This window comes from Suncus etruscus, chromosome 2, assembly GCF_024139225.1.
Source record: "Suncus etruscus isolate mSunEtr1 chromosome 2, mSunEtr1.pri.cur, whole genome shotgun sequence".
NCBI classification, from domain to species: domain Eukaryota; kingdom Metazoa; phylum Chordata; class Mammalia; order Eulipotyphla; family Soricidae; genus Suncus; species Suncus etruscus.
In genome coordinates, this window is record NC_064849.1 from 112,468,762 (window position 1) to 112,491,728 (window position 22,967).

The following is a 22,967-nucleotide window of genomic DNA, read 5'->3' on the forward strand; positions in this document are numbered from 1 at the left end:
CTGACTGATAAGTAGAAATATTCTGGTGTGTAAGGTAAAGGTCAATAAGCTGCTTGCCATTTGCTCTTAATTACCGATTCTTATGTGAATCCAGGCATTCACCACTTGCAAATCACTTTCAACTAAAATCCATAAGGATGTATTTTTCCAGGTTCTGAGGGCACGGAGATAAGACCAGGTCCTGATTACCTTACTCATGACTTACTCATGTGAGAGAGATAACCCTGTCAAATGGGCTGGTCAGGGTTTAATCTTCCTGTTTTTGCAGATGGAAAAATCAGAGATGTTGACTGATTTGCACATTTTTGGTGCAGCCCTACATTTGTAAAGTATTTGTTTGGTGTCAGACATTGTGCCAGGTACTGAGGAAAGAGGCAAGTCAAAATGGATCACTTCCAAATTACGATGCAAATGTTGTCAATCACAACATGCCCAGAGGTCTGAGATGTATGGGATGGAGTGGGTGTGAGGGTTTGAGAAAGATCTGTCTGAATAATGACTAACTTTGATAGAACCTTTACTTAAAATACAAAATTGATAATAAAGCCTAGTTAATGTGAACTCATTCAAGGAACTCTTTCGGTAAAGTTTATTAATGATCCACTTTTATAAAATCAAATTATAGGAGTCAGAGAAATAGAACAGGGATTAAGATGCTCCCCTTCTAAGTGGCCAGTCCTGGTACCAACCTGGCAGCATGTGGTCTCCCAAGCACAGCTTTACAAAAAAGGTCTTGGGCTGAAGACAGTACAGAGGCAGAGTAGTAATATAGAAGGTAAGGCACTTTCTTTGGAGAAAGCTGATCTGGGTTTGATCCCCCAGCCCTGTCATCAGTGATACCAGAGCACAGAGCAAGGAATAAACCCTGAGTACTGCTGGGTATGATGCTCCTCCAAACAAACATTCTCAGGTTGATCAAACCTTTTAATCAGTTTAATAAAAGTCAGTCTGGATTTTTATTTTCTGGCAAAGAAGAGCAAGAACATGTTCTAACATTACTACTTTAGAAGGAGTAATAGAGGCCAGAGTATAGTATCTCAGGGCAGGGTTCTGTATACAGCTGTTGGATTCAATTCTTGGCATCTCATCAGGAGTAACTCCTAAAGACTGCTGGGTGTAGACAAACAGAACGAAATAAACAAACAAGCAAGCAAAAACACACACAGAGAGAGAGAGAGAAAGAGAGAGAGAGAGAGAGATCAACTACCATTTAACCAAGTGATGCTCAAGTATGATTTTTTTTTTGGTAGAGTGGCATAAGTTGAACCCAAGACCTTATACATAAGAGGCATGTACAGCCATGTGCTAAAATGCAACTATTTTTGCTGGCCTAGGAAACCAACTAAATATTATTCCTTTCTTTACATGCTGAAGCAATCTTACACAAAACAATAACAACAACAAAAATCCACAAGTAACTTCAGTCATCTTTCTCTATTTGCTAAACTGGAGAGAGCTTAAGAGTCTGAATTTCCTACCCTTGGACCCTTCATTCATGTCTTTTGAATATGAATGTAAAACCCCAACCAGCCCCCAAGTTGTTTTTGTCACTCTGCTCACAGCATTTAGCAAATATTCCTATGTCCTCTTCTCTCTCCCTAACTCTCTGTTGCCTGACATGTTAATTGAGAATCCGAAAGGTAACAAAGTCCATCATCACTGCTGAGATGTGGGTAATGGAAAGGGCCCCAATGCCATCTCATTCCAGAACTAATTCAAGCTTCAGCATTGCCTGGAGCAGGAGGGGCTTAAGGCCTCAGGGTCGTCAGTCCCAGGCCTAGAAGCCTTTGAGTGAGAAGATGTGACTCATGTCTACTCTAACTTACAGAAAACTGACACTTAGGGCAATGAGGAAGGCATGGCTGAGGTATTAGAAACACACCTCTTTCTTTTGTTCATTTTTTAAATTTTCAAGCTTAGATAGGCCGAGATAGACTGCTCCAAATCCTTGTCTGTTCTGGTCTGTTCTCCAGAAAAAGCAAAGATACCAATAGTGGGCATGGCTTTCAATCCTGTGACTAGTTTCCAATGGTCACTAGCTCTAGGAGTTGCTGCTGGTAAGCATCTTCTTCAAACAAGAACTGAAGTAGATAAGATGAGAGATGGCCAACCTGCAGTCCTGCCTGCAGAACTCCACACCCAACTCTAGCCTGCATTTCAGCCCTCTGACTATTGGGAAGGGTCATTCAGACTGAGACTGAAAATACAAATAGCTTCTTCTCCAAGAGTAGAAATGGAAGAAAAGTGAGCAACCAATCGGACCAGAGTAAATAGAACAGTGATGTACAGATATTACCGTCAATGCACAATAAGTTATTTTTCTTTTAGGATTGCATTTGGCAGTGCTCCTGGTACTATAGTCAGAAATCACTTCTGGTGGGTTTGGGGGACCATTAGGGATACTGGGGATTGAATTAGTGTTAGGTGTGTACAAGGCCTTCCCACAGTACTATCTCTCCGGCTCCTATGGAGAGTATACTTTTAAGACACACTGAGTAGAAGCAATCAGTAGACAGGTTTCAAATGTGTGCCTTGGATCCACATAGAAGACAAGGATGATCTGGATAACCAGCTCACCCAAAACAAGATTCTCAGAGGCAGCTCCCTGGCCTAAAGACACACATTCGTCTTTGATATTGGTAAGGGCAGCTATAAGTGCCAGCAGGAGAATAGTATTACTTTCAGAATCCAGAGTGCATATGAAGACGTACAATAAGGTGCTAGGAATATAGCTCAGTAGTACAGTACAGCATTTGTTGAGCATTGGGAGAAACGACCTTAATGTATGTATGTATACCTATAAACTGCAAGTATGTACTCATTTTACATGCATCAGTTCATTTCATGTGCCTTAACTCATTTAATCCCCTAGTTCCAGGATGCAATTATATTCCACTTTACAGTGTGAGGGAGACCCACGATCCATCCTGTTGATGAGTGAGGACAGCAGGGACTTCCAAATTGTCCTACTCTTTTCCAAGCCCATCAGGGCTTACAAGTAAGATGCTGTACCAGAAACTGGCTACTGCCATGGTTCAAACCCTATTTCGGACCTGAAGTTTAACTGGCCAATTCTTCTATCTTCACTAAAGCAAAGGCAAAAATGACAAAATTTTCTTTAAAAATAAAAAAGTCACGACTGGGGGGGGGGCAAAAAATAAATAAAAATAAAAAAGTCATTTGGGAACTAAAGAGATAGTACAGGGGGTAGGGTGCTTACCTTGCACATGGCTGATCTCCAGCACCCCATAGGTCCCAGATTCCCACCAGAAGTGATCCCTGAGTACTGCCAGGTATGGCCAACCATACCTTTTCAAAAAATAGATAAAGGTAAATAAAGCTCCTAAAAATGGCTGCATGAATTTCTGCATACCAAGAGTCTGAGAGCAAGACAGCAGCTAAGAGTGAACCCATAAACCTATCTCTGCAGGAGACACACTGCAATTAAATTTCACCCAGTCTACTACTTCACATCTCCCAGGTTCTATTCCCTCTGTACCCATGTAGTAAAGAAAAACCCTCCTGTCCTTTCCTGTTGGATCCCCCTGTGGTGCTGCTCCCAAACAGCCTGGCATATGGAACCTAGAGCAACTGTTCCAGGTGAACCTGTATATCAACTGTTATAAGGATTCTCCTTGTGGTAAAAAGTCTCAGAGACACTTCTCTAGAGATGGGGAAGGACGAGACAAAGAGAAACAACATCTACCCCATGATCAGTGGTCACTGTCAAGCTTGACTCTGGGCCATCCTTCTTCCCTCACAGAGAGCTCTGGTTAAGGGAAAGATTATCTATCAACACTGTGTTGCTTTTGAGGCATTCCTAAGCCTCAAGATTTATGTGTATCTTCTTCATGGTGCTGCACTTGGCCCTGGACAAGCTTCTGTTATGTCCTGCCAACCTGCATGTATCCCAGTTCTGCTTGTCCTATATAAGCATTATTGGAATGAAATAAAATGTCTCCAGTCATTAGCTAGGGGAAGGTCCACAGTTGGGGGCAGAAGTTGACTGTTGCTGGCTGACAGGGTCCATACACCTTCCTAAAAACTCATGAACCGCACGTCTGCTTACTGAAACATTCTTAATTTTAAACACAAATTCCTTGATATAAACCTCGAAAAAGATTTCAATGCTACAAAGGTTTTGAGACTCTAATCACCACACCTATATCCATGGTTGATATCCCAAGTGTGGGATTTGTGCAGCCACCCAGGTTTAGAAGTACTTTCTGGAAGCCAGACAGTACAGTAGGTAGGGCACTTGACTTGCACTTGGATGACCCAGGTTTAATCCCAGGCATTCCACCTGGTCCCCAGATCTCCACCAGGAGTGATCACTGAGCAAAGAGCGAGAAGTGAGTCCTGAGTACTGCTAGTGTAGCCTGAATTTCCCCTTTCACCGTAAGAAACAACAAGCACAAGGGCTTTGTGGTGAATCTTACCTATGGTGTGTGCAATTTTGCAAATTCTTTTTTTTATTTTTAATTTTTTAATTTTTAATTATGAGGACAGGGATGCAAAGAAAGAGGACGAGGTAAAGTTACAGTGGAAGGACAATCACCCATAACATAATTCTCAGAAGTCCCCGTGCTGATATCTTAACTTTGAAATTTCAGCCAAAGAACCAAAGACCATTAAGATAAATAAGACAGAATCCATGTACAATTACTTTGTCCCTCAAGTCCCCAGATTGTAACACATTATAATATTTTTTAACAGCATACAAGGCAATCTAAAGCCATAAAACTTACATAACTCCTTAAACATTACAGGCATAGTATTTTTTTACATTTCCACATACATGCATATTAGCTTAAGTTAACCTCAAATTTTAAGTGGGTTCTTTTTAAGGATTAGAGTCAAAGGAGCACAGTAAAAATGGTGTTAGAGTGGTAATTGTTGTTTGCATAGGCCCATCAAAATATGAGGGACATGGAAAGAAATAACCTTGGCCTAAATACAAAGAGACCCGACCCCTGAAGTTTCCTGCACAAGACCAACTCTCTAAGCTCCAGGCAAGCTAGATCGTCCAATCCAAGACATTGTCTGCAAATTCTTAATCATTTTAAAACTGTGGTACATATACACAATGGAATATTATGCAGCTGTCAGGAGAGATGAAGTCATGAAATTTTCCTATACATGGATGTACACGGAATCTATTATGCTGAGTGAAATAAGTCAGAGAGAGAGAGAGAGAAAAACGCAGAATGGTCTCACTCATCTATGGGTTTTAAGAAAAATGAAAGACATTCTTGCAATAATAATTTTCAGACACAAAAGAGAAAAGAGCTGGAAGTTCCAGCTCACCTCAGGAAGCTCACCACAAAGAGTGATGAGTTTAGTTAGATAAATAACTACATTTTGAACTGTCCTAATAATGAGAATGTATGAGGGAAATTGAGAGCCTGTTTAGAGTACAGGCGGGGGTCGGGTGAGGAGGAGGGAGACTTGGGACATTGGTGATGGGAATGTTGCACTGGTGATGGGTGGTGTTCTTTACATGACTGAAACCCAAACACAATCATGTATGTAATCAAGGTGTTTAAATAAAAAAAATAAATAAATAAAATGTGATCTTATGTTTGGTAAGCAAAGTCTGATGGAACAATAGGGCATGAGTATAAGCAAAGAAGAAATATAGGAGATAAGAAAAGCTTTATATGAGTGTTTCAATGATACATTTTTTTGCTGGTTTTGTGAAGAAAGGGGACTTACAATTTCACCAGTTCCTACAATTCTGTCTAAAACCTTTGACCAGCAAAACTAATTGTATACATTTGGGTATATCACTCACTACAATATGCTCACCATTTTTAATTCCTTACATTGTGTACTTTACCTGGTGTGTGTATGTGTGTGTTTGTGTGTGTGTGTGTGTGTGTGAGAGAGAGAGAGAGAGAGACAGAGAGACAGAGAAAAAGAGAGAGAGAGAACAAACTACAATTTTCATAGCTTAATGAATCGAAAGCTCTTTAAAGTCAAGTCCTCATTGCAGAACACAAGACATGGAGAGTACTTGATATGTATTTCTAAAGTCAATACTCCATTTAGTTAGATGATTCTTAATCTTTCCATGAAGACTATGACAGCATATGTTCTATAAAATCTATTATATTCTAGAAAGATATAAAGTATCAATTTTTTACTTTACTTTTTGGAAGGCTACAAAAATAGTAACTTCTCTATTTACTTGTGAGATAAAAACACTTCATATTATAAAACAATGATAAGTGGCAAGGTATTAGGTTTGTTTACAAGGGCCTTATTTGCTTTGAACTTTTTGTTAAATTTGAGCATCAAAGCATTTTTTGAAAGTTTACTCTTCCATGATCTAAGATTCCAAAACATGGCAACTGACTTTTCCTAAGGGTTGAATGCTGCTTCATGCAATGCTTAATTTGAGTCAACAAATGGCTGAGAGAACATCCCCCAAAATCTTATCTCTCAGAAGTAGCAAATGCAACTACCAGCCTCTGGCAGTTCAGAGACTCAACATCAAGTTTCCATCTCTCATTCCCAGCACTGACACACCTTGTACTATTGCTACACTCTCATGCTAGTCCATTGAAGGCTCTTTATAAGGCAATAATTTATATCCCAAGATTCAATTTGTTACAAATCATTATATCCAAGAAAATACCACAAAGAGCAAACAATGCTTCCTAGACGCCCTACTTTGTTTGTAGGCTTAGAGTCTGAATAACCAAAAGTCATTTTAACAGAAAAAATAAAAAGATAGAAAAGAAAAAGCAAGGAACGAAGCTGGTTGAGAATCTTACAAGATTCTAGGTTCAATAGTTTTCTTTCCCCCATTTTGGCAAATACAGAGATAAAAGAACTCAGAAATGTGTACTTGGCTACTAAGAGAGGAGGGAGCTCCAGGACTCAGGAAAAGGACAAAATCCAATTTAATAATGAGGCCCTTTATCCAGAGATGAAGGGGGAGAAATCGGCTGTCCTCTAAATATTAGAGGACCACTAAAGCAAGGGGCAATCATGAATAGTCAAGGAAGTATAACAACATAAAAGCATATAGTATTTAGAATAGTGGAAAATTGACCAAATAAATTAGAATTTTGGGAGGTGTCATAAGGGTAATAAGTTTCAGTTACAACATTTTTATTATCTTAAAAAGAAGTTGTTGATGTTTAACATTAGTTGTAATCATCTAAGAAGGACTAAATGTACACTGTGTTGAGATATTTTAGGCAGAGCAATCAAGACACAGCGAGCATACTTTATTCACACTGTGACTAAACCTAGCATACTGCCAAAAAAATAAAATTTGGAACAAATTTTGGAATAAAAACCACTCATCTGTTTTGCAAAAAGAAATCAGAAGCACATCAGTGTAATCAGTAATTTTAAACCCGCCTATTAATTCAGGACACTGATCGCTAACAGATGCATATATTTACAAATTTCTTCAGCAAAGTTGACAAGCTCTGTCTGCATCACAGGTCTCTTCTTGCTGCCCTCGAATATATGTTTCTGAATTTCTGACTATACTTACGGATGTTTCTGGTAATCTCTGTTATTTTCTAAGAACTAGTCAGATGCTAGTTTAGAAGAAAGCCCAAACATGACCTTAAACCTGGCTCCCAACAGCCATTTTACTGAGTTCAACGTTAATTGAGCAAAACGAATGAGCACTAACTAGCAATAGGAATAGTGACTAGAAAACATTCAACTTTGGGAATGGACTACTTTGGTAATCTCTTTTGATTTGCACTAAAGCATTCAAAGGTGGGCACCCAGGCACTAGAATATATTCTGAATGGTGAATGCCCCCTCCCCCACAAGTAACTCAGAACACAGCTCTTGAACTCATCCATGGAGAAGCAGCAAGATGAGCAATATGTGATTCACAACTAAAGAGTTATCTAAAGGTAAGAGTAGAGACAGTGAAGAACTCCCCCAAACTACAAGTGACACAAATCTGCTTCACATTCTAGCAAAATTCTAGCTAATACATAAGAAGGAAACACCATGGAGACCACCCCCTTCACTCCCACTCTTACCACACACACACACATACACCCCACTCCACCCCCCCACACTCTCATCCTCCAACTGTTTTATTACCTAATCATTTTTTCAAGAGTAAGAATTTTATATTTAGGAGTTATTGAATGCATTGATGCCATCATAGCAATTTGTGTTAAGCCCTATTCAAGTGTGAGCCACAGGTGGTACATGTTGGTATCAATGCTGACATGCTTGGGATGATCCCTGAATAGATTGAAGGTTTTGACTAAGAATTTCAAAAATCCCCTTCGGAATCAAACTGTTTTCCCCCAAATAATGTCTAAGGTATGGAAACCAGTTTAAGCAGCCAAATAATTCACCTGTAATATTTGTGTTAGATTCTGAAGAGACTGGAATTATCAGCTACAACACAGAATGTCACTGGTCTGAAATGAAACTTTCAAAATTTGGAAACATCTTTGGAAACTCATTACACTCCCTTTAAAAACATAAAAAAAAAACAAAAACAAACCAAACTGATAAAAGCACCAAGAAAACAAAAACAAAACAGCCCTGTCAGAACTATAACAAGTGTCAGGCACTATTTTTTTAGATAAATAAACAGACTTCCCCCACCCAAAAAAGGACAACGAAAACAACTTATAAACACCATAACACAAAGGTGAATGCAAGTGTGTCCATAACTTCTGCCCGACTCTTCTGAAACACACACCTCAAAATTGAAAGGCTCAGGGACTTTCATAAAACATTTTTCTTCAATAAGGACTTGATATTCCTTGATATGTTCAATGATGCAAAGATAATAATTCTAGTTGGTAACAGTCTTGGTATTTTACAGGTAACAATGAATTTCAAGATCACACACACAAAAATCTATAGGGCATATCACTAAGGTACAGATCAAGAAATTGAGAAATATGGAGACAGTACAATTCCCCAGGATTCTGTGCAGAGCTGGGAATTCATTCCAGGGGCTTATGTATATAAGTGCCCTATGGCTCAGTTTCTTCCTATCATCCAGAGTTCAGGCTACCCTATCTTTCTATCTTTGTACCTCTGTGCCTTTGAACTACCCTTGTATCACCAAATCTCTTTTGTAAGAGTTCAAATTAGTGAGATATTATCTAGAAGAGTTTAGTGTTACTGTACTTCGGGAATATTAAATGAATGCTGCTGGATGTTCAAAAATCCGTAGATGAGACATATAAAAAGATGTTAATCATCCCTTCCTGTCAGGGAAATGAAAGTCAGACAGCATTTCCCATGAGAACGGTCATCATCTAAGACAAGAAACAACAGTGCTGGCAAGGATGTGGAAAAGAGTGTCTTGTCACACTATTGATGGTAATGCCAGAGGGTGCAGCTAATAGAAAATAAAACTATTTTTTGAGATTGAGAGAGGGGGTAAAGAAGAGAAAGATAGAGAGAAGAGAGAGAAGAGAGAGAAGGAGAGAGGAGAGAGAGCGAAATGAAGCCAGAGAGCTAGTATAGCAAGTGGGGTACTTGTCTTGGAGATGATCTACTTGGGTTTGATACCAAGCACTGCCAGGAGTGAGCTCTAAACACAACTGGATGTGGCTACAAACTCTGCACCCTCTTGCCCAAACTCTGCATCCTCTTACCCAATGAAATTAAATATACCACATGATCAATAATTATGTTGCTGGATATTGATCTGAATAAAACAAGAATACTAACCTGAAGAGATAGATTCTTCCTAGTATTCACTGTGGCAATACTTATACTAGCTAAGACATGAAAACAATACTAATTATGCTCAGATGGAGAAGTAGTTAAAGTTATAGGCTAGAGAAAATACTACACAGATTTCTTTTTCAGAGACTAAATAATACAAGAGGGTTATATGTTTATCTCTTATATGTGGCTGATCCCAATTCAATCCCCAGAACTGCATATGGCCCCTTGAGCATTGATAGAAGTGACTCTTGAACACAAAGCAAGGAGCAGCTCCTGAGCAAGACCAAGTATGGTCCAACCTCTAGTTATTTTTGGAAAAAAAAATCCTGCTATTTATAATAAAATGGACAGAACTGGAGGCTATTGTGTTCAGCAAGTAAGTCTAATGGAGAAAGACAAACACTATCATTTTACTCATATGTAGTACATTAAAAAATGAATTAAGCAAAACAAAAATCAAGTTTTAGAGTAAAAATATGTACTAACTAGGAGGTTGATGGAAAGAAGCCAAATATATTGAATAAAAGAGGGTGACTCATATACCTGATGAATAAAAGTGAGGAATTTGATAAATAATATAAACTAATACATTTGAGGAATAAAAAAACTGCATCCTGTAACTTATATAATGTTATAAAATAATATTACTTCAAAAATTGGTGTGTGTAGACTAGGAGATAACTGGTTTGCTTCAATAAATTTATTTTTAGAAGTAAATTCATATTTTATTGAGGGTCGACAATGAAGGGTAGAGAATGCTGCTGTCCTTTGCTAACTGAATCTTCAAAACAAAACTTCAAAGTGTTTTCGTTCTAGCTGGCAGTACTAAATTATGCTTGTTTTAAGAACAGTTAAGCAGGGTAGAATGGAGAGACAGTATAGAAAAGATAGAACAGGAGTTGAGATACTCTTTCTTGCATGTGGTCACCCAGCACTGAATACAGTTCCCCTAGCACCACCAGGAGCACTGCCAAGTGTCTTCCCAAAACAAAACAAAACATAAATAATAAACAAACAGTAAAGGGGAAGCTAAGCAAACTACTAAATGTCACTCAAGTAGGGAGTGGCAGAAAATGAAAACCTTCCTGCTACCCAAAGCTCTGGACTTCTATGTTGTTCTTCAGGTAAAGACACAGTGAACAAAGTCATTCACTGAAGATCCAAAGAAATCTCAGATTAGTTTCCCTCAAGTCATCTGCTGCAGTGCTGATAATGAACCTCTTCATAGTTCATCTTACTGCTTAAGAATAGTTCGTTGGACACATCTCCAAAGCACAGAAAAGCCAGTATCAGCAGTCTTAGTACTTATGTGCTCTTCTATACTGATGGCACAGTAGTTTATGGGCTAGAAATGAGGTGACTGTCACATATACACCTCTTAATCTGTTTTCTACTACACTCAAAAGTGCCGATCAGTTTAGAAATAGTGAAAAAAAATCAAAACCCAAGAGCCTGGGGACAGCTTAGGGGAAGTATGCCTGCCTTGCATGCATTAGATTACCAGCAGGATACTCAGCACTACTGCTCATGTCCAGGTTCAAACACAGTGATACTGGCACTGCTGTTTGGAACTTTGCATGTCAAGCAAAGAATGTAATCTCTGTTCACTGCAACCAAGTGTATGTGAGCCCCAGCAAGCACCAAACTGAGTGTGTGATCAGTACAAACAAGTTCAGGTGACCCTCAGTCACGGCAAGAACAAAAAAGAAAGGGAATGGACGTATTTGAAAAAAAGAAAAAAACAAGCATTTATGTTGACCATTATGCATCATAAGAAGTACTTATATACACTGATATGTGGATGTAGATATACTTTCAGATCTATAAGATATGTTCTCTTAGCCACATTTTGATATTTTCTATTTGATGTCTTTCCTTTTTACTTTGGTTTGTAACACAAAAACAAAGTCTTTATATGACTCCCTAATCACATTGCAACCAACAGCTTGAAAAACAGAGATCAAGACACGCTGTTCCTATTTTAATTAATATTTTGAGCAGAACTGAATCAAAAAAGCTTATTCAGGCAAAATGAAGAGCATTTATTGATTTTGTAAAATGCAATCTAAAATTACTTGAGACTCTATTTTTTTCAACTGTCTATGAGGGGGAGTAGAAGGTCCTATTTTCATCCCACATGCCCTTTCCGAACTTCTAAATTCACCAGGTGAACACATTGTCTAGTTGAAAACTAAACAATCATAATTTTGTTTTGTTTTGTTTTTAGGTCACAAATGGCAGTGTTCAAGGGTTACTCCTGGCTCTGCGCTCAGAAATTGCTCCTGGCAGGCACAAGGGATCATATGGGATGCCAGAATTTGAACCATCATCTGTGCTGGATTGGCTGCATGCAAGGCAAACGCCCTTCTATCTGTTCTATCTCTCTGGTCCCTAAACAAACATAATTTTAACCTATCTGAAGTAAATATTAAGCATTGTTTTTTGCTTTCCTAGCTTTCATTCTATTCTATTTTAAGATGATTTTTTTAAATGTAGTTGTTTTCAGGGAAAGAAACTAAACTCTAAGTTTACTGTTTTCAAGTCTTTTTGTTTGTTTTTGGGCCATACTTAGCAGTGATGAGTGCTTACTCATAGTTCTGTGCTTAGGGGTTACTCTTGGTAGTGCTAGGGGAAACATATGTGGTGCCAGGAATCAAAATGGAATCAGCTGTGTGCAAGACAGGTGTCTTAACTCTGTGCTATCTCTCTGGCCCTCAAGTCATTTTACAGTATTGGTCTATCTACTTGGGTTCTTGGCTTATCTTAGGAAATATTATGGTCCTCTTGCAGTTTTCAAAAATAATGACCATTAGTGACCAACGGCCAGGGAGATGGCTTAAATGGCTAAAGTGCAGGCTTTGCATGTGGGATCCCCAGTACCGCTTGGACCTCCAACTGCAAGCACCATATTGTCAGGAAAGACAAGCTCCCAGCATTGAGTCAGGAGTAGTCCCTACTACCTCCAGGTGTGAGGAGGTGTGTGTGTGTGTGTGTGTGTGTGTGTGTGTGTGTGTGTGTGTGTGTGTGTGTGTCCCAGCATTGAGTCAGGAGTAGTCCCTACTACTTCCAGGTGTGAGGAGGTATGTGTATGTGTGTGTGTGTCCCAGTCAGGAGTAGTCCCTACTACCTCCAGGTGTGAGGAGGTGTGTGTGTGTGTGTGTGTGTGTGTGTGTGTGTGTCCCAGCATTGAGTCAGGAGTAGTCCCTACTACTTCCAGGTGTGAGGAGGTATGTGTGTGTGTGTGTGTGTCCCAGTCAGGAGTAGTCCCTACTACCTCCAGGTGTGAGGAGGTGTGTGTGTGTGTGTGTGTGTGTGTGTGTGTGTGTGTGTGTGTGTGTGTGTGTGTCCCAGCATTGAGTCAGGAGTAGTCCCTACTACCTCCAGATGTGAGGAGGTGTGTGTGTGTGTGTGTGTGTGTGTGTTGACAACCATTAAAATTTTAATAAAATGATCCAATATCTTTACTACTTTAGAATATAAGAACTTCTATATTTGTACAACCACTTTTCCAAAGTCTTTTAATAGGTCATCTCCAGACTTGATAGTAAATAGTTGATAGTAGAGAAATTCTAGTTCTCAGGAGAGAATCTTGAATTTTGCATCCTCTCAGTCACAGAAAACTAGAGTCTGGCTCCAGCTTAGTACTGCTGTCTTTGAAAGCAGTTATCTTTGATAATCCTGCAGATGAGATAGCAACATCACTTCTAGAATTCAAATATAAATGTAGATACTTCTATTTTATTCTGGTTTCATTTATATTAAGCAATACTCAAAGGCCACTTCTCGTTAGCTCAAGGGACTATACAGTGTCAGGGGTTGAGCTTGGTATTATTTCATTCAAAATATACATTCCAGTTCTTTGAGTTATCAAAAGATACACAATATGTCGAGAAATTAGCTTCAATGTCCAAATGTCTCAGACATATGCTAAGGACTAAAATATTTCTTATAAAACTGGGAGAATGAGTGAGTAAAGAAACTATGCTATATCTGCACAATGGAATACCATGCAACTGTTAGAAAAATAAAGTAATAAAATTTTCTTAAACATGTATGAGTATGGATAGTATAAAAAGATAGTTTCTAAATACAATAGAGATTAGGGCCAGGAGGATCAGTCTAAGGTAGGAAGATTGCCACAAATAGTGGGAAAGTGCAGTTATAGAAGAGAAGGGACCACTATGACAATGAGAGCTGGAAATGATCACTCTGGACAAGAACTGGAAACTGAAAGAAGATAAAGTGATATAAATGATAATAACATGTATTCAGTAACAATATTGCAAACCACAGTGCCTAAAATGAGAGTGAGAAAGACAGAGAGTGGAGCACAATGAGTGACTCTACCAACCAAAAATTATGAGACAACAGATGTAAAGGAAAGAAGGCATATTCAAAATCCATTGAATGAGATACCAATGGCTTGTTGCGATAGAAGAGATGATTAAAATGGCATGCTCTTTACCTTTGTACCTAAAGGAATAGGCTATGCCATCCAAAATAAAAAATTACAAAACAAACAGCCTTCATTAGGAATTATTATTAGACAGAACTTGTTTCAGGGGCTGGGAAGAATGGCGTCTGATTACTGACCCAGGTTACACTATCTTGCTTGCTCATTTCATTTCTGTGTGGAGTCCATCCCCTCAACAACTGTGGCATTTCTTCCAGATGCAACAAATCACAGTAGTGTTTTTTTGACTGCTGTTCTGTCAAGTGAACAAGAGTAACAGCAAGACCTTTGACCAGTCTCTGTGTTTCATCTTTGTTTTCCCTTTGCCCAAAATGTTTGTCAACTGCCCCAAAGAATTCTAATGTTTTAATATTTTGCTCTCCTTCCCCATTCCAAGATTAAATGCCAAGACTTCTATATAAAAAAGTGTCATTGTTAATTAGAAGTTATGTAGCCTCTCATTTACCATGTATTTTGACATCGTCATTTCAGTACTAATAGGCTGAGAAATCTATTTTCATGTAAAAAAGTCAAGTATTAGAAATTATTTCTATGAAAATTACATGAAGATGCTGAAACAACTGAATTATTTTCAGGGGTATATTCTGGCCAGAGGATTTATGTTTCATTATAAAGAAATGAGAAGCAAACATAAAAGAATTTGTGAACACAGAACAGAGGAGCCTTGTGTTATGGCTAAATATGTATCTTCATACCAGTTCCAGTCCCCTTTGAAATTCCAGTTCTCTTTAAATTTCTCTGTCCACTTCCATTGTTAAATTGCCTTTTTTTTTTAGGAAGTAGCATCACTAATATAAACTAAGTCCCATCAAAGTGTATCACCTTCACTTTCCTCTACCAATAAAGCTAGAATTGCCAATCACCAGTTTTCTAATAAAACAGCAAATCTGCTAACGTTCTATTTCAATATAGATTTGCAATGTTTTTGTTTTCTATTTTTAAAAAAATGAATTCATCATTACTAATTTGTTTAGTTAGAAAACATCCTGCATTCTAAAGAAAGCAATACTTAAGACTTTGTATTACATTTACTGGTAACTGTTTAAGGTTAAAAAAAAAGAGTCTAAAGTTTTCTTGTTGCTGCAGGCCTGACTATGACCCAACCAGTTGTGGATGACCTTCTGTAAAACTGCTTTGTCTGCAGCCCAAGAGATGAAATTAAGCATGCTTGAGGTTGTCTTTCCTTGTAAGAATAATAATTACTTTCCTACTAAATCTTGCAACTTCTTTATTAAGTCAAAGTTGATGAAAAATGGGTCAAAAATCGATGCTTGGTATTAGCCTTGTTTGGCAATAAGAAAAATCTGCAACAATCTGGGAAATGGCAGAGAGAGGTCAAGGGAAACACTCCAAAACTCATTTCAGCAATTGTTCCAACAGCTTGAGTCACTGGTGCTCCTACAAAGGTCAGAACGGAAGGTTCTTCCTCAATTCTCAGATAGCAACCCCACCCCTAGGGTTCAGAAGGGAAAGTGGGGAACAGCAGAAGATTCTCTTACCTCCCCAATATGTGGAAGGGGAGATCTGCACAAACATAAGAGGCCATAGAGATGAAAAGTGATAACTAGAAATGACTTAATACCTTTAAGAAGACCTGGAATGAAAAGAAAATCATCCAGAAAAATGCATGAACACTGGTTGACCTCACTTTCCTAAAAGGATGAAACTTCCCAAGAGGAAGCCCAGGAAAACAGTCTGTACAGAACTACCATCATGGGCATTTTAAAAAGTGCCAAAGCACTTAAAAGTTTTAAAGTAGAATGATATAAATGTATTTTTATTTTGAGTTGGGGAGATAGTACAGTGCAAAAGGAATTTGCCTTGCATGTGGCCAACACTGGTTCTATCCCTGAGCACAGAGCCAGGAGGAAGCTAGACACTGCTGGAAGTCACCCAAACTGTACCCCATAATTAGCAAACATACATTCAGGACACATATATTTAAAATTTTAAAAATAGACTGTAAGACAAAAGATTCAAATGGGAGGAAGATGGAGTTGTGAGTAAATGGGGGTAAAAGAGATCAATTGTATGTGAAAGACAGAACTACACTTTCAGTGGCAAACATAATGTACTATATATAGAAGTAAATTTATATTGATATACACCTGAAACCTATTTAACTATTAAAATGTGATATTACTTCAATTTGAAAAAAATACCCCCTTACAAATTTGCAAGATAGCCAATATTCCAATTCTTACTATAGTGGCTAGACATTTTTACTTTCTTTTAAAAATCTTCTTCCATTGGAATTATCTTCAGGATTAGTTAACAACAACAACAACAACAAAATCGCAAAACAATAAGCCTCAATTTCTGATCAAATTTTGCATCATCTTTGATTCAATCAAGAAGGGGTCAAATGCAATTAAATATGCTTGCCAAGTCTGGCCTGAATAACTACAGACTAATAAAAATTAATAACCTTCTATGTAAAGCTCAAAACTTTTTCCAACACTGAGGACATCAGAAGAAATTGTACACCATAGTCTGTGGCTGAACACTGCAAGAAGTGAGCCTTGAATACTGAATAGGGAGTATCCCTTGAGCACTACTGGATCTGACCCGAAAACAGTAAAACGAGATTGACCTCTAAAAGAAATATTTGAGTGACCCGTCTTATCAGTAAAGTAACAATTCAAAAGACCAAAAGCTAAGTCTCACAAAGTCCCCAGTTAATACTAGGAAGTGCCAGAAAAGTGGCAGAGGCCAACCCATAAGACAAATGCCTGCACAAGCAATTGAAAAATCCTGTCTGTGAGCAGTTACCATGTAAGATCAGATCTCTAGCTCAAAAAGGAGTTATGATGTTGGCAGAAGTTATCATGTAAATAATTTAATTGGAAGAAATAAGAAATTTAACTCTTTGGAGTTCTTTGGAACATGGAAACTCACACTTACAAAGCTTGCACTCAAGACCTTTGAGTTACCTCTCTAGTCACCATATTATATATTATTTTTCCTGGGTTTTGAGCCATACCTGGCAGTGCTCTGGGCTTACTTCTAATGGTGCTTAGGTACCAATGGTGGTGCCTCAAATCAGATACTTGTAAGGTAAGGACCTTACCACCTTTACTCTCTCTGGCCTCCACTTTTATTGTTGATTAACAGGTAATAAAAAAAAAAGCAATTAAATATTTCACTGAACTCAGCATATTTTTTCAAGGATATTGGCGTAAAGAGAACTTCCATTTTCTATATGACTTATTTTTTTAAGGCACATTTCTTCTGTTATAAGGAAAAAAAGATTTTTTTAAGATAGAAAAGAATCTGTATGTTTAAGTTTGAAAATAGTATTCTTCATAACTGGAGGAAACTTGATAGAGTATTAGAAATGTAGTTGGAGTGATAAATCAAGATTTCCATTTTTCAAATTAATTTGTTTTTCTGTTTTGTTTTGTTTTGTTTTGGAGTTACTCCTGGCTATGAGCTCAGAAATTGCTCCTGGCTTGAGGGACTATATGGGACACCGGGGATCGAACCAGGTCCATCATTGATCTGCCCTGTGCAAGGCAAATGCCCTACTGCTGTGCTATCCTTCCAGCCCTTCAAACTAATTTGTAACAAATCATTCAACCTTAGACAAAGACTAGCTCAGCACAGTCTAAAGACCTTGAAAGGGAGCTTGACTGCCACCAGTTTACCGAAGGTATCAGATAGCAGGAATCAATGGCTTCTGCTGGTTGTAACTGATCAGCCAGAGATTAGACTAAATATTGCTATGTTTAAAGCACATTTCTAAGATGAGCAATAACTCTACAATAAAACTCTTTCTGAGTATAGGTGATGTTCTGACTTTGACCTCTGTATTTGGTACCACCAAAACACCTATCACTTTTCTAAAGATTTATAACAAACTACCAACATCTTATATAAAAATAATCATATATTTTACATTACACTATTTACACATGGGCCCAAAATGATAATACTGATATATTGTGAATTTCTTGTATATTCTTTTTTTTTTTTGTGGTTTTTGGGTCACACCCGGCAGTGCTCAGGGGGTTATTCCTGGCTCCAGGCTCAGAAATTGCTCCTGGCAGGCCCGGGGGACCATATGGGATGCCGGGATTCGAACCAATGACCTCCTGCATGAAAGGCAAATGCATTACCTCCATGCTATCTCTCTGGCCCCGATTTCTTGTATATTCTTACTGTATCTCATTGCAATCCATAATGAAAGACAGGCATCAAAATAATGTTAAGGGACCAGAGAGGTTGTACAGCGGCAAGGCATTTGCCTTGCATGCAGTTGACCCAGGACAGACTCAGTTCGATTCCTGGCCACCCACTGCCAAAAGCAATTTCTGAGCACAGAGTCAGAAATAATCCCTGAGCATTGCCGGGTGTGGTCCAAAAATCAATCAATCAGTCAATCAATCAATAAAACTGCTAAAAAAAATACCCAATATACTAAAAACAAAATAATGTTCAGAATAGGTCTCCAAAGCAGGATTATACAGACTTCTCTAAGATATGTCCCTTAAGCAAATGTATTATTTCAAGCTAAGGTCAGGTGAGGCCATGTGGGCTCTTGTGAAAATTTTATGATTCCCTTAATCACTAAGAAAAATGGAAGTTGAGGACATTACCTGAACTAGGGTGTTTACAGAAATAACCTTTCTGTTAGAGAATCTCATTTATGTGGCAGGACAGATATTTAATTACAGAGCCTTGTCATAAGTCACCTACTCCTCATCATATGAGGCCCATACTTTAAGTCCCAGATTTCTATCCTACTTCTTAGCTTAAGGGAAACACAAAATCACACACACACACACACACACACACACACACACACACACACACACACAGCATTATCCATCTCTTATTCTGCCCCATTGTCTTTATAATCCACCTCTCTATCTCTCTATCTCTCTATCTATCTATCTATCTGAAACATAACTAAATTATCCTTTTCTCCTAGTAATCTGATATAATTGAATTGCTTGACCCAGTCTGATAAGAAACCTTGGTCATTTCCTCTCTGCTTCAACAATAGACCTAGAAGATGGATGATAAAATATTGTCTACTTGTTTGGATAAAAAATATAGGAATCTGAAAATTAAAGTCTTTATCACTTACTATTAGACATATGGCATTTTGATTTGTGAATTTTATGCTTCTAAGCACCTCATCAATGTCTCTTGTGTTTTCATCTCAGATCACCTTTCTCATTTGGTCATTCTCCTTTATATATACCATCACTATAGAGAATAAATAAGTTTTGCCTTGGGGACAGGAACTATGGTTCAGTGGTATGGCATTATTTGCATGGGCAAAGCCTCACATTTGAGCCAGTGTACCACCATCATTGCTGCCAAGCGTGGCTCTGAAACTCTTCTACCAAACTGTGTAACCCTACACATTTGCATCAACAAAGTGAAAGGACTGGGAAAAGTTTCTCAGTGAATTATTGACAACTTGCATTAACACAGTATTGGGTTGGGGAAAGGGTGTAGTATGCAAGGCATTTGCCTTACTCTGGGTTTGATCCCTGACACTGCTTATGGTCCCCAGAGCCCTGCCAGGAGTGATTCCTAATCACAGAGTCAGGAATAAACCCTAAGGATAGCTGGACTTCACTTCAAAACCAAAACCAACCAAAAATAATAATTAAAAAAAAAAACACACACAGTGTTGGCAATAAAGAGTAAGAAAAATTTTTTATTATTATTTTGTTTATTGGATTACACCCAGCAGCAAAGATTACTTCTGGTTCTGTGCTCAGAAATCGCTCCTGGCAGGCATGGGGGGCCATATGGGATGCCGGGATTAGAACCACCATCCATCCTGGATTGGCTGCATGCAAGGCAAATGCCCTATCACTGTGATATCTCTCTGGTCCCAAGAAAACATTTTTAAAACAGCTAGCTTTAGGGTTGGGAATATGTGTCAGGAGCAGAACATTAACTCTGTATATGAGAAGGCCTTAGGTTGAATCCCTAGAACTGCCAAGAAAAAAGAATAAAAAAACTTTTTTCTTATTTTAATAAATTATAATATTTTTTTGGGTGGTGATGGTGCAAATCCAGTAATGTCAGGAGCTATCCCTGTCTCTGTGCTCAAGAGTGACTTTTTTTTTTGGTTTTTGGGCCACACCCGGTAACGCTCAGGGGTTACTCCTGGCTATGAGCTCAGAAGTCGCTCCTGGCTTGAAGGACCACATAGGACGCTGGGGAATTGAACCGCGGTCCGTCCTAGGCTAGCGCAGGCAAGGCAGGCACCTTACCTCTAGCACCACCTCGCCGGTCCCAAGAGTGACTCTTGATTGATGGTGCTTGGGGGGTACCATATGAGGTACCCAGATTGAATTGGGTACTGCTGCATGCAAAGCAAGCACATTGGCTGCTATATTATCTCTTTGGTCCTCAAAAAATATTTAAATAAATATATAATATATATAACATATATATATATATATATATATATATATATATATATACACACACACACACATATAATTTCCCAAAGTTGTCTTTCATGATGTTTTTGCATCTGCTGCCATGTATCTTCTCTCTGTTGAAACCAATTTCCATAGGAGGAAGAGGTCTCAATTTGGTGACTGGAAGAACCAACCCTTCAATGACTGACTGCAGATCAAGGGAAAACAAAGATAACAGCAAAGAAAGTGAACTTGCTAGCACTTTAATCCTGGTTAAGTCCCTGCACATTTGCCTTCAGTTCTGACATCTGACTTGATTTGCTTTTGTCTCCTCTACCTAGTTTCATCTAGTTCTTTGCTGGAAATAAACACTGAAGGACAATAAGGAAAGTAATGTAAATGTAATTTTCATCAATGCATTTGACTTTATAATCATATCCTTAATTACCACAAAGTGTATGCTTGGTGCATTTCTCCAAAGTAGTGAGTGAGCATGTGGATATGCACACGTGTGCCTGAGTTCACCCATGTGTAAGTTCCTGCACTCATCCAAGACTATTTTTTTTAATTAACTTCAAATGAACTGAACTGAAATGAAGTTGAGAATGTCTCAGCATTATCAATCTGGCACATGCCTAAGGCTCTTCTCTTGGCAAGCCACAGGCTGAACTGTGGTCTCTTGGGACCAAACACAACTTTTTCAGAACACTCCAGGGTGGTGGAGCCCTGATTTGCTGTGGTTATTATTCTAACTTTGCTACCAGCTGCAGAGTCACAGCCAGCTCGGTCCAGTCATTCCCACAGCACCACCCAGAAGGCATGCACACAAGTTCTGCGGGAGTTCAAGGGGACTTGATGCCTTTGTGAAAGAAACCTTCCCAAAGGGAAGGCTGGAAAAATGAGCCAGAAGCAGGAACTGGTGTCTCTGAAAAGGCCTATTTTCCTTTCCAAATCCATCTGTCCTCTAACCTGTCCATTAACCCCCAAGTCTCTCTTGTTCTCAGTCTCTTCTCCAGAACTTAGGCAAGAGACAAAAGGCAATCGTACTCCCTTACAGGTCAAACAAACTGATTTGAGTATGGTTAAGGCGACCCTGGGAAGAAAATTAACAAACTACTATGTCTCGTCAATGGCGTAATATGAGCATAGGCCTCAGAAGAATTCTAACATCAGGAAAAAAAAAAGGGAACAAGTTTAAAAACAGACACCATTTAAAAGTGTTGACTATACCAGATAATGCAGAGCCTTGTTGCCTACAACAGAATTTTTCATGTTCATCATCATCATCATCATCATCATCATCAAGTTTTGAAAAATATCTGATTTCAAACTCCACTGTCCAACTAATTTTACCTGTCACCCAAGTATCAAATGCTAAGGAGGCTAATGGTTTTTTTAAACACATAGCTCAAATGCACATTTCTTTTTCCCCTGTGAGTTTCACTTTAGGGGTTTAGTGGACTGATTTATAATTTGTCACCTTTTGTCTTTTTCAGCAGTATGTCATTAAGTCCTTAATTTGGCGTTTCCTGTAGTCTGCAGTAGGATATATGCTATTTGAAATCCAAGGGTTGCAGACATAGATGGTGGGTAAAGATCTGTGAACCATAAGTAAATTCGTATAAGGAACATACAAAAAAGATTGTTCTTCAGTCAGACTTAAGCCATTACTTTTTTCTAAAGAAGAAAAGGCACAAGTTAAGAAAAAGGCACCGCCAAAGACCTTCTGCCCAAATGTGCGTCTCCATGAAGTTTCCTGCTGAGTGCAGATGAATGCGCCATGAGCTGGGAAAAGGATCCAAATAGGATTTCAAACATCCAAAAATTTTAACTCAAACATTTAGGTATTTCACCATGCTGCTATTCATTCATTCACTGATTTTTTTTTTGTCTTAGTTTAAAGAGATGCTAAACAAAAGGAACCAAGCTCTACATGTATTTACATTCCAAAACTAAGCTCCCGCACCATCCCCCCAAGTCTGTCAGCTCTTCATAGCTAAACAAACCGTAAACTCTAGCCCTGGGTTGGGACAGAGAAGCAACAAATATGGTAAGGAAGTTTCTCTCGTTTCTTTAAGAAAACGGAATGAAAGAGCCCGAAGTGATGAATCTATTCTTATTCCCAGTTCTTTTTTCTGTGATTTGCACACTTCTAAGATAGGGTGTGCAGGTGAAAGTAAGGAACAAGGTCAGATGCGTACTAATTTGGTACTAATGTGCTCTTTATTCCCTAGCAGTTTTTGGTCAATGAAGTGCTTCTGCCATTTTCACTATTATAGAGAACAGGCTCATCAATGTAATTTACAAAATTAAAAAAAAAAATGAAGATAGGTGTAAAAAAGTCTTGTAGAAACTCCCCCCCAAAACTTCCTTAATAGGAGAAACATATTCGTGGGGTTGAGTTGTTGTATTTT

General features: G+C 38.4%; 1 protein-coding gene across 2 annotated transcripts in view; it reads right to left on the bottom strand.

The window, feature by feature from the left end:
* The window catches only part of ARL15 (ADP ribosylation factor like GTPase 15), a 468,816-nt gene that overhangs the window by 122,333 nt on the left and 323,516 nt on the right, over nt 1-22,967 (bottom strand). The window lies entirely within an intron of this gene.